This window comes from Suncus etruscus, chromosome 9, assembly GCF_024139225.1.
Source record: "Suncus etruscus isolate mSunEtr1 chromosome 9, mSunEtr1.pri.cur, whole genome shotgun sequence".
In the NCBI taxonomy this organism is placed as follows: domain Eukaryota; kingdom Metazoa; phylum Chordata; class Mammalia; order Eulipotyphla; family Soricidae; genus Suncus; species Suncus etruscus.
Window position 1 is genome coordinate 8,634,486 of NC_064856.1, and position 16,229 is coordinate 8,650,714.

General features: G+C 39.6%; 1 protein-coding gene and 1 non-coding gene across 2 annotated transcripts in view; one reads left to right on the forward strand and one right to left on the reverse strand.

Moving 5' to 3' along the window:
- The window catches only part of LOC126017555 (sentrin-specific protease 2-like), a 407,516-nt gene that overhangs the window by 39,503 nt on the left and 351,784 nt on the right, over positions 1–16,229 (reverse strand). The window lies entirely within an intron of this gene.
- Positions 13,038–13,144, forward strand: LOC126019675 (U6 spliceosomal RNA). Its single transcript, XR_007499305.1, has one exon. It is a non-coding gene; the product is annotated as a U6 spliceosomal RNA (small nuclear RNA).

The window sequence follows — 16,229 nt, forward strand, 5'->3', positions numbered from 1 at the left end:
CTCCACATCACTAATCATCAGGGAGATGCGAATCAAAACAACAGTGAGGTACCATCTCACACTACAGAGACTGGCACACAGCACAAAGAACAAGAACAATGAGTGCTGGCGGGGATGTGGGAAGAAAGAATCTCTCATTCACTGCTAGTGGGAATGCCATCTAGTCCGGCCTTTATGGAAAACTTCTACTTTATGTAGAATCCTCAAAAACTGGACATTGAGCTCCCATATGGTCTAGCTATACCACTCCTAGGGATATACCCTACAAACACAAAAACACAATACAAAATGCCTCTGCACACCTGTATTCATTGCATCACTGTTTACAATAGAATCTGGAAACAACCCAGATGTGATACATTTACACAATGGAATACTAACAAGCTGTCAGAAGAAATGAAGTCATGAAGTTTTCCTATACATAGATGGACAGGGAAACTATCATGCTGAGTGAGAAATACATCAGAAGTAGAGAGATAGACACAGAATAGTCTCACTCATCTATGGGTTTTAAGAAAACAGAGATGAGGGCTGGAAGGACAGGAATAACTCTTGAGCATCATTCAAAAAAAAAAAACACAAAAAAATACTAAACTAAACTAAAATATAGTGAAGATCATAATTAATAGAAAAATTTCAAGTCCTAAAGTCTTCTCAAATCTTAATTTGAACCTAAAAGTGTACAAGGAGTTAGATGTATTCCAGATAATGTTTGTTGTCATATTTGTGGCCATTTATTTAACTCTCTCTGGGGATAGTGAGAGAGATCTGTAACTAACATGTTTATTCTTGGAGGGAGTTATTTCGAAATCAAAGTCAAAAAGTATATTAGCAATTAACTGTGATGAAGAGCATTTTAATTTAAAAAGTATGACTTGAAGTGACAGATACTTATTAGAAGACTTCTCTAAGTGTGGTCTGAAGAACATCTGCGTGGGAAAAGGGACAGAAGTCAGGCAAGAATAGGGGAAATTAACATTGTCTGTTCTTGGATCTCAGATGTCAAACCCAGTAAATTAGAATTTATGGACTGGACATTACATCCAAATATTTTACAGATGTTCTATGTTTGTAACTTTTGGAAAATTAAAAATTTCAAAAGTACAAAAGTATAAAAAATACAAAAGTACAGGTAACAGAATTGTGGAGCAGAGGTCTATAAAAATCCTAGAGAAAAGTGTAGTGAATCCCATTGAGTCCATCACACAACTTTAGCAACTGGTTGTTTCTTCTTTATTATTCTGAAAGAAATTCTATTTATCATTAACCTATCAGATATTTTTAGCTGTAAATATTTTGGCTCTTATCGTTTAAAGAAGAGAAAAGCTTGGGGGCCAGAGAGATAATATAGTAGATAAAGTCTTTGCCTTGTATGCACCTGACCTGAACTAGATCCTGAGTGCTGCATATGGTCTCCACTGATCCAAGAGTAATTTCTGAGCACCAGTAGGTGTGACCCCAAACAAACAAAACCTCCCTAGCAGCAATGGCAACAAACATCTTTATTTTTTATTTGTTGTTGTTGTTGTTTTGGACTACACCAATGGTGCTTAGGACTTACTTCTGCCTCTATGCTCAGGAATCACTCCTATCAATGCTGGGAATGATAAGGGATAAGGGATACCAGGAAGTAGGTCATGTTCAAGGCAAGAGTCTTACCTGCTGCATTGTCTCTCCAGCCTCCAAATATATATTTTTTATTTCTAAATTGTAGTTTGTTAGGTGAACTTTTGGTTCACTTTATGTGGGGTGCCCTCCTACTTCATTAGATCTCAACTGACTTTTCTGTTAAACTTCAATTCAGTATTACTGAAATACATGGATAGTTTGAATTTGAACCATACAATTTTTAAATTACTTTATTTAAACATTGCTGTTACAATTTTGTTCATAATACAGTTTTACTCACAGTTACAAAGTTGTTCATGATTCAGTTTCAGTCATATAATGTACAACGCACTTCACCAGTGCACATTTCCCGTCATCAGTGTCCCCAGTTTCCCTTCCACCCTCCCTCTCGCTCTCTCCTCTGCCTGCATTTAGGACAGTTTTCTTCTTCTTCTTCTTCTTCTTCTCCTTCTCCTTCTTCTTCTTCTTCTTCTTCTTCTTCTTCTTCTTCTTCTTCTTCTTCTTCTTCTTCTTCTTCTTCTTCTTCTTCTTCTTCTTCGTCTTCTTCTTCTTCTTCTTCTTCTTCTTCTTCTTCGTCTTCTTCTTCTTCTTCTTCTTCGTCTTCTTTGTCTTCTTTGTCTTCTTCATCACGTCTTCATCATCATCTTCTTCCTCTTTTTTTCTTTTTTGGTTTGCACCATTGTTAACGAAGGGGTACCATGCATATCATTTTATTTTCTTTCGGCACCTAGCTCTTGTCCAGAGTGATCACTTCCAACTCTCATTGTCATAGTGACATAGTGGTCCCTTCTCTACTCTGAATGCACTCATCACTCTCTGTGGCAAAACCCCTACCATGAACTGGCTCTCCTGGCCCTCATCTCTATTGTCTCTGATTATTACCATATTGTCTTTTCTGATATCCCACAAATGAGTGTGATCATTCTAGTCTACCTTTCTCCCTTTAACTCATTTCACTCAACAAAATACTCATGTCCACCCATGTATAAGCAAATTTTATGACATCTTTTTTTCTAACAACTGTGTAGTATTCCTTGGGGCCAGCATGATAACACAGCAGATAGGATGTTTGCCTTGCACATAGCTGACCAGGGTTTAATGCCCAGCATCCCACATGGTCCCACAAAAGTGATTCCTGAGCACAGTCAGGAAGAACCCCTGAGCACTGCCAGGTGTGGCCCCAAGACAAAAACAAAACCAACTGTGTAGTATTCCATTGTATAGATATCCCACAGTTTCTTTATCCACTCACCTGTTCCTCGGACACTTAGGTTGTGTCCAGATTCTGGCAATTATAAATAGTGCTGTAATGAACATAGAAATGCAGAGGGATTTGCTGCATTGAGTTTTTGGGCTCCTCAGGTATATTCCTAGGTGTGGTATTGCTGGATCATATGGAAGCTCAATTTCTAGTTTTTTGAGGAATATTTATATTCCTTCCAGCAGTGAATGATAGTCCCTCCCCACCCCCATTCACTCCAGCACTGGTTGTTCTTGTTCCTTGTGGTGTGTGCCAATCTCTATGGCACACATAGAGTGTGATGACATCTCATTGCACAATAGCAATTTTGCTCTAGTTTCTTTCTGGCCCCAAAGCACAGAAAAACAAAAGACCAAAAATAGAAAAATATATTAATAAAAAGAAATGGCCTCAGGCAGGAGAGAGGCCAATGTTACTGACACACAATTCAAGAGTTGAAGAACAAGACTTGTTTTTTCTCCAGTATCTATTTCCTATCCATTATCCTGACCAATATGCCATCATTTCCTTGAAGCTAAATTATCTAAAATAGATAGTTCTTGCTGATACTTTGGGATACTATAATTAGTCCCTTACCATGTTAAATATAGACTTACCATATGAACAAATAATTTTTTGCCTAGCTATTGTCTAAAAATGTTCATAAAGGCTGGAGCAATAGTACAGCAGGTGCTAGTTTTTATTGCTAATTTTTGTTAGGTGTTTACTGTGCATGCTGAAAATATGGATTAGATCCCCTGTATCTCATATGATTCCTCCAACACAGTCAGGAAAGATTTCTGAGTGCAGAGCCAGGAATGATCCCTGAGCACCTCCAGAAGTAGCCCTCCCCTCCAAAAAATAAAACAAAACAAACACACCAAAACAAATAACAGGAACAACCAAGGTTCCTCAAACTTTTTAAACATGGGGCCAGTTCACTGTCCCTCAGACCTTTGGAGGGTCTGACTATAGTAAAAACAAAACGTATGAACAAATTCTTATGCACACTGCATATATCTTATTTTGCAATGAAGAAACAAAACAGATACAAATACAATATGTGGCCCGCGGGCCATAGTTTGAGACCACTGATAGAAAAAGGGACTTTACTGCATAAAACAATTTAAGTTGGGAAGTATCTCTACTAGCACAGGCTGGAGAGTAAGCTTTGAAGAAAGAAAGTAAGAGCATTTTTTTGTTTGTTTGTTTGGTTTGGTTGGGTTTTTGGGTTACACCCGGCAGCGCTCAGGGGTTACTCCTGGCTCTATTCTCAGAAATCGCTCCTGGCAGGCTTGCGGGACCATATGGGATGCTGGGATTCGAACCACCATTCTTCTGCATGCAAGGCAAATGCCTTACCTCCATGCTATCTCTATGGCTGAGAGCAATGTTTTTATGCTTAGCAGAACTAAGGTGACATAACAGCCTAGTTAAATTTTTGTAGTTGTTCAGGAACCTCATCATATTCATGAGGAAAAAAGGTGGGCATGCATAGATGAGGAACATACAATGTGAGGAACAATACAATTCTATGACATAGAGTCATAGAATAGACAGAAAGTAAAGAAACATCATGGGGGTGTGGATTTTTGGGGGAAGTATGTGGTTCATACTTGGCAGTGCTCAGGGCTTACTTCTGACTGTATATTTAGGGGTCTTATGGGGCTTGGGGGACTATCTATGGTCCTGGGGATCAAGCCAGGGTAGGCTTGGATCAAGGCAAGCATCTTACTCTTTGTCCTATCTCTCCAGACCATCTACAACTTGTTTCTAGAACTTGTGATTTCTTGTTGTAGAATTCAGTATGTATTTAAATCTATTTTCATTTATTCATTATTTCTATGTACTTTGAGAAAGTAAGGAGACTTCCTACCACAGTAAAATTACTATTAACTGCTGAAAGATTTTTTTTTATGAAATTGTTATATATTCTAAGCTCTGTCTGTCTAATATCTCTTCCTGTTCTCAACTCTCAAACTGTGTGACAGCAACATTGACTTCTCTCCTGTCCTTTCTTTTTTTTTAATTTGTCTATTTTTGGTTTTGCTTTGTTTGGGGGCCATGCCTGACTGTGCTTACTTGACTTCGTGCTCCAGGATCGCTACTGGAAGGGCTCAGGTGGCTCTTGAGGGTGTCAAGGATCAAACCTGGCAAAGAAGTATCCTATCCTCTATCCTCTCTCTAGCCCAAAAACCCTCCTACTAACTCCTCCCTGTACTCCGGAGTCTTAACATGCTGGCAACTTTTTGTCATTTAAGTCAGGTATTACTCGGGCATTCCCTTGTCTATCTAAACTGTTCCTCTTCATTTTCATAGTCTATTCACAATCTTGTTCTGTTTCCTTTTTGGCAGAGTTAGGTGACTATTTTTGCACAAGTTCTGTCGAAGTGCTTTTCTTTTTTGTTTTTGTTTTTTGAGTCACACCCGACAGCACTCAGAAGTTACTCCTGACTCTAAGCTCAGAAATCACTCCTAGCAGGCTTGGGGGACCATATGGGATGTCGGGATTCTAACCACAGTTCTTCTGCATGGAAGGCAAATGCCCTACCTCTATGCTATCTCTAATATGTGTTATTATTGTTTAATGAACATTTCTTTATTTTCTGTCCTTAAATGTTTTGCCTAAGTTTGTGTTTTAGTTCAGCCTCAACTTGAAGTATGAATTACATGCATGTTATGTGTTATTTTAGGGTTTTACAAGAGAGGATATTGTGATATATACTACATCTAGCAGTTGGACATATCACAAATGTACTTTTAATTTGTTTTCTTTCTTTCCTTCCTTCCTTTTTTCCTTCCTTCTTTCTTTCTTTCCTTCCTTCCTTCCTTTTTTCTTTCTTTCTTTCTTTCTTTCTTTCCTTCCTTCCTTCCTTCCTTCCTTCCTTCCTTCCTCCCTCCCTCCCTCCCTCCCTCCCTCCCTCCCTCCCTCTCTCTCTCTCTCTCTCTCTCTCTCTCTCTCTCTTTCTTTCTTTCTTTCTTTCTTTCTTTCTTTCTTTCTTTCTTTCTTTCTTTCTTTCTTTCTTTCTTTCTTTCTTTCTTACCTTTTGGGGCAAAAGAGATAGTACAACAGGCAAGGAATTTGTCTTGCATGTAGCTGACCTGGATTCAATTCCTCACATCCTATATGGTCTTCTGAGCACTGCCAGAAGTAATGTCTGAGTGCAGAACCAGGAGTAACCCGCTGAACATTGCCAGTTGTGGCCCCAAAATACCTCCCCCAATTTACCTTCTTTGTTGTTTGTCTTACATTGTAGTAGACACTGCTTTTTCCCAATTTCTTAAAAGATTGATGAAGACTATACAATAGAATATTACTGTAGAGCTATAGTCTATAGTGTTCGACTTTAACAAGCCATTTCTCTCAAAGAAGTTATCTTGGTGAAAATATATGTCATAGTAGTAATAACCTTATCTTCATTCTCCTGTAACTGTGGTTTCAATAACCAGGGGCAAAGGAGTTTCATCTGGGAGATCTTTGAATTGTGAGTCATCTGTACACCTTTCCTTTGTTGTAAAAATTTTATTATCTGCCATTTCCTTTTTAAGGCTGATCTCTCTTCCTAAAAAAAAAGAATGCAGAACATCTTGTGGTTTTCTCATAAGTTGCCTGATTTCCCCCCTTTCTTCTCTTGTTAACTTTCTTGTTTTCAAATTAGGAAAAGGCTCACAGCTATAATACAACGGGTAGGGTGCTTGCCTTGTATGTGGGCCACCCAAATTTGATCCCTAGTGCCACATATGGTCTCCTAACCTTGCAAGGTGTAATCCTTGAATGCAGAGTAAGGAGTAAGCCCTAAACAATTCCTACTCCTCCCACCCACCCCCAAATAAAATTAGGTAAGAATTCCTATGTAAATGTGCAAAAATTTGTGTTGCCTTCATAAAGAGGCTTATCTGTATTTGAGTAGAATCATTCACAAGTATATCATGCATGTGCTTTGAGAGATTCAAGGAGGTTCATAAATGAGTCTTCTGTGAATATTTCTTATCTGGTGCTGAAATTGTTGCTGTAAAATTCTGTGGAGCCATTGCACTGAAGCAGGAGTAGCCTGCTAAATACTGGATATAGCCCCCAAATAAAACAGAGCAAAAACTGGATAGGCAGATATAGGAGTACTTGTATAGGAGTGAAGGTGCTTGTCTGGCATGCAGCCAACACTGATACTATCCCTAATATTACAAGGTCCCACAAGTAGATCTGGAACCAGAAATGGGAAAGGGAAACAAACAAAAAACAAACAAAAATGAAAGGAATAAATCCAGAATTATCAAGTATTTACAACCCGTCCCCACCAAATTAGAAAAAAAAGCATGGAAATGTAAAGTTCATGAGTAAAGAAGAGAATTAAAGATTTTTTCTGGGGCCGGAGAGATAGCATGGAGGTAAGGCATTTGCCTTGCAAGCAGAAGGATTGTGGTTAGAATCCCAGCAATTCATCTGGTCCCCCGAGCTTGCTAGGAGTGATTTCTGAGTGTAGAGCCAGGAGGAACCCCTGAGCACTGCTGGGTATGACCAAAAAAAAAAAAAAAAAACCCAAAAACGAAAAGTTTTTTCTTGTTTATTTTGGGGGCTACACCCACAGGGTTACTCTTAGCTGTGCACTTAGAAATTACTCATGGTGGCCCTTGGGAGACAAGGGATGGGACCCAAATAAGCTGTGCAAGGCTGTATCTCTGGGACCATTTTTTTGTTCTTTAAAAAACCCAATTACAGGGGCCAGAATAATGGCATAGTGGTAGGACATTTGCCTTGCATGTGGCTGACCCAGGACGGACCTGGGTTTGAACCCCACATCCCATATGGTCCCCCAAAGCCAGGAGTGATTTCTGAATGCAGAGCCAGGAGAAACCCCTGAGTGTCTACAGGTATGTCCCCAAAACAAACACACACACACACCCCAAAAAAAACCAACTCCAATCATGCTTGTAATCATTGTGCTTAAATAAAGATTTTATATTAAAATAAGTTTAATTAGAATTAATACACTGACTTAACCCATGATACAAAATATTTATTTACTTTTTTTTCTCCTTTGGATAAAACCTGACTGTACCTGTCCTGTATTCAGGGATCACTCCTTGTGGGGCTTAGAAGACCTTATGGAATGCCAGAGATCAAACCTGGGTCCGTCACATACAAGGTAAGCACCTTGCCCACTATTCTATTTCTCCAGCCCCTGAAGTTTTAATAGTGTAAAAACAAATTTAAAAAATAGATATGTATATATTTTTAAAAGTTACATATTCACAGTTTCTTGAGTAAAACTCCAAAGCAGGTTTAGAAATTTTTTATATTTTTCTAGTTTGCAGAGAATGTGACTTAAGGGATAATTTGGGATAATTTAGAATAATTTAGCTTGAAATGCATCTCATTGTCTTGCTTAAATAGTTCTTGAGTCATTATTTGTTTTTTCCTTTTGTTTCTGAATATTTTGCACATCAACTGGGCTCAATAATCTTACATGCAATTAAAATCCAATAATTTGTGCCAAGCAGTAATTTAATGCAGCTTTTCTCCTTAAACTTGGACATTTCTGTGATTAACTATTTTTCCTTTTAACCAAGGCTCTCTCATTCTTTGATGAAAATTAACATTCTCAGCAAACTTTTTGTAAAGGTCAACCTTTTTTTTTCTTTTTTAGCTTTTGAACCAAACTAGGTGGTGCTCAGAGGATACTCCTAATTCAGTGCTCAGGGATCTGTAAAGTGCCAGGAATTGAACCCAGGGATCCAACATATAAAGCATATAACCCTTTGTTATATATTCCAGTTCTTGAACTTTTAAAATAAACTTGCTTAAACCACTGTAAGATTTCTCCCAATAGGGCCCGGAGAGATAGCAGAGGTGTTTGCCTTGCAAGCAGCCAATCCAGGACCTAAGGTGGTTGGTTCGAATCCCGGTGTCCCATATGGTCCCCCGTGCCTGCCAGGAGCTATTTCTGAGCAGACAGCCAGGAGTAACCCCTGAGCACCGCCGGGTGTGACCCAAAAACCAAAAACCAAAAAAAAAAAAAAAAAAAAAAGCAAAAAATAAACATTATCTATGCTTTTAAATACAAATAGTCAATTTATGTGAAACTGTGGAAGCAACCAAAATATCAGAAAAAAAAATCTGTTTATGACTGAAACACAACTACAATCATGTTTGTAATCATGGTGCTTAAATAAAGAATTTGTATAAAATAAAAAGTCAGAAAGAAAGGAATATTCTATTTGCATTGTTTTACCAATAGTTTGGTAAAGAGATCTGTGAATATTTTTAATGCTTAACTTAATAAAGGTAAGTTTTCCAACTAGTTTCCCATGACTGCTTTTTGCTCATGTCTTTTTTTTGTGGGGGGGTTGTTTGGTTTTTTTAGGCCATGCCTGGAGATGTTCTAACCTTATTTCTGGCTCTGTGCTCCGATCACTCCTGGAAGAACATGGGAAATGCGTGTGGTACTGGGGATTGAACTCGGGTCAGTGAACTGGACAAGTGCCTTACTTCCTGTGTTATCTCTCCAACCCTCATGAGTGCTTCTGATTTTTTTTTTGTTTGTTTGTTTGTTTTTGAGCCACACCTGATGGCACTGAAGAGTTACTCCTAGCTCTGCACTCATAAATCACTCCTGGCAGGCTCAGGGGACCATCTGGGATGCTGGTAATTGAACCAGGGTTAGCCGTGTGCAAGGCAAACACCCTACCCACTGAGATATCGCTCAGGTCTCTGCTTTTGAATTTAACTTCTTGTGATATAAAATGTCATGTTGTATATAAAAAATTCCACTTGTTACAAAATAAATTAAAATTTAATTTATGAATCAGATGATTCATAAACAAATGATGTCATTACTTTTTTTTTATCATTGCTGTTTTGACCTCAAGTACCCACTGAAAAATTCTTAGCATTCACTGGCCCAGCCCTTTTGGAAAACAGTAAGCATATTCCTCAAACTAGAAACTGGTCTTTTATACAAACCAGCAGTTTTACTCCTGGGAATATATCTTAATATCCCCCCAAATACAGAAAAGTCATCTGCACTCCTACATTCATTCAACTACTATTCACAATAGATAAAATCTGGAAACAACCCTAGTGCCCAGGGTTAGTAGATAAAGGGACATCTACTAATGGAATATTATTCAATCATTAGAAAAAATTAAGCCATAAAATATGCTGATCCATAGATAGACATGGAGACTATTATGCTGAGTGAAATAATTCAGAGAGGACAGACATAGAATGATTGTACCCATTTGCGAGATATAAAGAAACATAATAGAAGAATACCCTAAGATCCAGGAAGATTGGTGTTCTTAATTGGTGGCAAGTAGAAAGCTTGCTTCAGTGGGGCAAGGCTGTTTATGTTAAGAAGGAACCACTATCACTTTAGACAAGAATCGGGTGTTGAAAGGAGGTAAGATGATATATAAGATATTATTTCAGTAACAGTTTAACAAATGGCAATGGAAAATGAAAAACGAAAAGTAGGGGCCAGAGTGATAGTACTGGGAGTAGGGCTCTTGCCCTGCACATGGCTGACCTGAGTTCAATCCCAGCATCCCATATGGTCCCCCGAGCCTGCCAGGAGTGATTCCTGAGCAAAGAGCCAAGAGTAATACCTGAGCACTATTGGTTGTGATCCCCTCACAAAAACAAACAAACAAACAAACAAAAAAGGAGAAAATTTAGTAGAGACCTCAACTGTTTCTTGGGTCTCACACACAATCCTTTTCTACTGTGAGAAAAAGAATCTATCCTTGAAAAAGGACAAAAAGGTAACATGTTCCTAGTGACAAAGAAAAGAGATTTCAGGGTCAGAGATAGCATAAAAATTGAGCCTTGCACACTGCAATTCTGGTATGATCCCCACACTACATCTGGTCCTTTGAAGGAATCACCAGAAACCAAAAGTGACCCCTCAGCACAGCCAAGTGTCACAGCAGAATGTCTAAGCTTAATGCTAATGTAGAGGGAAAGCCAAGGCTGTGTAATTATCATTTTCTTGTTAAAATAATAAAATGATTATTGGTTCAGATATATTATCAATGAATACTGTATCTAGGAGCATTTTGATGGGGCATAGAACTTTTGCATGATTTTACTGTGTATTCCCTATAGATGATATATTAGTTGCAGAAAATTAATGAGTTTACTGTGGAGAAATCAAAAGTTGACTGGGTGGTCACAGTTGGCACAAATAAGGAACATATGGCTATTGTGTATCTCTCTAAAAAGCAAACTCTAAGGAGATTGCAGAACATTTATGCAGAATTTGTCAGAAACACATAATCTGGATTTAATTAAGAGGAAACATCAGACAATCCCATCATTTTATTTTTTTACAATATTATATATTTAAAATATCAGTTTCATCAAAGACAAAAAGGGTATGAATGTTTCATCTTAAAGAAGACTAACAGGTCCTGACAACCAGATGTGATGCCTGGATAGAATCCTTGCTGCTGGGGGGAGGGAAGGGACTTCCTAGTGAATATTATTGAGTCAACTAACAAAACTGGAGTTTAGACAGTAGACTGAAATGGGGTTTCTTTTGTTTGGTTTCCTTTTTATTATAATTTAGATGACATGATTACAATAGTGTAAAAGTACATGCATTGATGTATAAAGTTACTGCACCCTAATCATTAAAATGTCCATGTCTCTCCACTACAGTCCTGTCATCTCTATTCAAACTTCATTTCACCCTTCTCTTCACTATTTGTTCATCAGTTTTATAATACAAGGTCAAGTTTTTGTCATTGTTTCATACTGTCTATTCCCTTATTTTGTCTCACTCTATTTCACAGATGAGTGAGATTACCTGAGATTTTTCCTACTCCTTCTGATGTATTTCGCTTAATGTTATATCCTCCAGTTCCATCTATATCATAGCAAACTGTATGGTTTCATCTTTTCTTAAAGCTGTATGATAATATTACATTGTGTATAAGTACCACATCTTCTTTTATTTCATTTTCAATTTTTTGTATAGGGCCATACCCAGTGGTGCTTAGGGATTACTCCTGACAAGATCACTCCTGGTGGGCTCTGGGGACCCTTATGGAATGCCAGGGATTGAACCTGAGTAGTCTGCATGTCAGGTAAGTGCCCTACCCACTATATTCTCTCTGGCTTCAGCACAACTTCTTTAATCCTTTCATCTACTGTTGGACATTTAGATTCTTTTCATATCCTGGCTATTGTACTTAGTGCTAAAATAAACGCAGATATGCATATCTCTTATTTTTTAAATTTTTGGATCACACCTGACAATGCTCAGAAGTTATTTGAATCAGGTTCTGTGTTCAAGAATTACTCCTGGGGCCGGGCGGTGGCGCTAAAGGTAAGGTGCCTGCCTTGCCTGCGCTAGCCTCGGACGGACCTCAGTTCGATCCCCCGGTGTCCCATATGGTCCCCCAAGACAGGAGCAACTTCTGAGCACATAGCCAGGAGTAACCCCTGAGCGTTACTGGGTGTGGCCCAAAAACAAAAACAAAAACAAAAAAAAAAAAAGAATTACTCCTGTAGGTGCTTGGGAGACCATTTGGGATGCCAAGGATTAAATACAGGTTGGGTACTTGCAAAGCAAATATCTTACCCACTGTACATTTCTCCAGTGCCTGCATATATTTTTAATAAATGTTTTTTTTTGTTGTTTGTTTTGTTTTGTTTATTGGGCCACACCCAGTAATGCTCAGGGGTTACTCCTGGTTATGCGCTCAGAAGTTGCTCCTGGCTTGGGGGACCATATGGGACACCGGGGGATCGAACCGAGGTCCGTCCAAGGCTAGCGCAGGCAAGGCAGGCACCTTACCTTCAGCGCCACCGCCCGGCCCTAATAAATGTTTTTGTGTTTGGGAGGTGGATGCTTAGAAGTGGAATCACGGGTTTGTATGGCAGTTGTACTTTCACTTTTTTTGTTTTTGTTTTTTGGGTCACACCCGGCATCGGTGCTCATGGGTTACTCCTGGCTCTTCGCTCAGAAATCAATCCCTGCAGGCTTGGGGGGAACCATCTGGGATGCCAAGGATCGAACCTGGGTCAGCCCAGGGTCGGCAGTGTGCAAGGCAAATGCCCTATCGCTGTGTTATCACTCCTACACCTACTTTCACATTTTTGAAAATTTTTCATACTGGCTGAACTCACCAACAGCAAATGAAGATTCATTTTTCAACCTTTGCTGTGCTCGCTTCTGCAGCACATATACTAAAATTGGAACGATACAGAGAAGATTAGCATGGCCCCTGTGCAAGGATGACACGCAAATTTGTGAAGCATTTCATTTTTCTTTTTCTTTTTTTTTTTTTTTTGGTTTTTGGGCCACATTCGGCGTTGCTCAGGGGTTACTCCTGGCTGTCTGCTCAGAAATTGCTCCTGGCAGGCACAGGGGACCATATGGAACACCGGGATTCGAACCAACCACCTTTGGTCCTGGTTCGGCTGCTTGCAAGGCAAATGCCGCTGTGCTATCTCTCCGGGCCCTTATTTCATTTTTGAACCTTTGCTTTACTGGTTGTTTCCAGTCTTTTTGATGCAGGCCATTCTCACTGATGTATCATTCTTCACATTATAAGTGATGACAAGTTATGTCAATGGAAAGGTTGCTGAAGTTGTTAACATTGTGTGAGCATTCTGCTCCCTGTTTCTAAGATTCAAACGCTGGACCATGGTCTCACAATACCTTCCAGCTTCATCTTACTCTTACCCACATGCTCTTTGAGCTGTATTCAGGTCGAGATCCCTCATGTTCTTCAGACATGCTGAGTCCTTTCCTGCCTCAAGATCTTGGTACCTCTCAATTTCCTATTTTAAACACTTTTCCAGTTTTGTTTTGTTTTGTTTTGTTTTACATAATTGACTTTTTTTTCTTTTTTTTTTTTTTTTTTTGGTTTTTGGGCCACACCCGGTGACGCTCAGGGGTTACTCCTGGCTATATGCGCTCAGAAGTCGCTCCTGGCTTGGGGGACCATATGGGACGCCGGGGGATCGAACCACGGTCCGTCTCCTAAGCTAGCGCAGGTAAGGCAGGCACCTTACCTCCAGCGCCACCGCCCGGCCCCGACTTTTTTTTCTTAAGGTATTTTTTTTGAAGGGCCATACCTGATGATGTACAAGGATTACGAATCACCCCTGGTAGTGCTTGAGGGACTATATGGGATGCCAGAATCGACTGCATGAATGTCAAGCATGCTTCCTGCTGTGCTATCACTCCAGCCCCCATAATTGGCTCATTTTTATTCTTCTGTTTTATCTCTAACATTACTTTCACCAATAACCCTTTCCTCTCGATCTAAAGTTAATTTCTTCCAGTTTCTTTTTTGGCGTTATGTTAGTAATTTTGTTTTTAGCACTCTCAATATTTGGTTTGATTTATTTTATTTTGTTTTGTTTTGGGGGGAGGCACACCCAGTGGCACTCAGGGTTACTCCTGGCTCTGCACTTAGAAATTGCTCCTCGCAGACTCGGGGATCATATGGGATGCTGGGAATAGAGCCCAGGTCAGCAACATGCAATACAAATGCCCTACCAGCTGTGCTATTGCTCCAGTCCACTGATTTATTTTATTTTATTCTCTATTCTTTCATCTTCATCTCCTTCCATTTTCATTGTTCAATGCTGTATTCCCAGTGTCCAGCATAGAATCTGGCATGTAGCAGGTATTTATAAATATTGATTTAATGAATTAATAAATAATCCTCTGAAAGTAGAAGGTAGTAAAAACTTCTTCATTACATACAGAAAATATAATTAAAGAATGTTAGACTTCCATGGGGCCGGGCAGTGGCGCTAAAGGTAAGGTGCCTGCCTTGCCTGCGCTAGCCTTGGACAGACCGCGGTTCGATCCCCCGGTGTCCCATATGGTCCCCCAAGCCAGGAGCAACTTCTGAGCGCATAGCGAGGAGTAACCCCTGAGCGTTACTGGGTGTGGCCCAAAAACCAAAAAAAAAAAGAATGTTAGACTTCCATGTAATTTACTTAAAGAATTATCCATGTATTCCTCAAAAAACTAGAAATGGAGCTTCCATATGATCCGGCACTATCACTCCTAGAGATATAACCTAGGAACCCAAAAACACCATGCAGAAAAGCTCTGCATTCCTGTTTGCTACAGCACTATTTACAATAGCTAGAATCTGGAAACAATACAAGTGCCTGAGAATAGATGAGTGTATGAAGAAACTGGTATATTTACACAATAGAATACTATGTAGTCATGAAATTTGCCTATACTTGGATAGATATGGAGACAATGAGTGAAATGAGTCAGAAGGAGAGGGATAGACAGAATAATCTCACTCATTTGTGGGATATAAGAAAAAAAAGATTGTATAATAATTATATCCAGAAACAATAGACATGAGGGGCAGGAGGACCAGTCTATGGTAGGAAGCTTGCCACAAAGAGAGGAGTGCAGTTAGGACAGAGAAGGGACCATTATGGCAATGATGTGGACAAGAACTGGGTGTTGAAAGGAAATGAAGTGATATGCATGAAACCTTTTAGTAACCATATTGTAAACCACAGTGCCAATTGGCACTACAAGGAGATCTACCTCAGAAATCTTGATTCTGGATCAGGGATGTAGCTCAATGTAGTTCAGAGAAAGAAAAAGGGAGAGGAGCCAGAGGGATGGTACAGCAAGTAGGGTGCTTACCATGTATGCAGCCAACCTAGGTTTGATTCTCAGCATCCAATGGATCCCCAAGCACTGCCAGGAATTATTCCCTGAATGCAGAGCCAGGAATTATTCCTGAGTTACATGGTGTGAGCCAAAATCGAGAGGAGGGGGAGGGAGGGAGAGGAAAGAAAGAGAAAGAAGAGAAGGAAGAAGGGAAAAGAAGGAAGATAAAGGGGAAGGGAGGAAAGGAATAAGAGTGAAGGAGAAATCTGGATCCCCAATTCACCAGGATTCTAAATAACAGTACCAAGTGATGTCTCAGATATCTGATCATGATTTCAAAGCCATAAATACCAGGCATAACATTTGGTTTGTTTCATCAAATTTCTTTGGTCTCTACAATTCTTCTTTTCTTTCCCATTCTATTGATTTCTTTTTGGACTACCCCAAGTCCATGTGGTGCTGAAGATCAAATCTGGCGCTCTTGCATACAAAGCCTATGCTCTAGCTTTTAGAACCAGCCTAACAATTCTGAGTTTTATTTCCAGGCTGTGTTCTAAATGAAAATGTGATGACTCCCTTGCTATGAAACAAAAGAGCTCATGCCAGGGAACCTCCTGCTGAGTTAGCAACACCCTGGGCGGTGGAGATCCTTGAGGCCCCAGGAGGACAGGGAGCAGAATAATATAGAGGCCCCGTAGGCCTGAAGTACTGAAGATTTGGACACCAGGCAAAATGATGGGAGAGAATCTGGG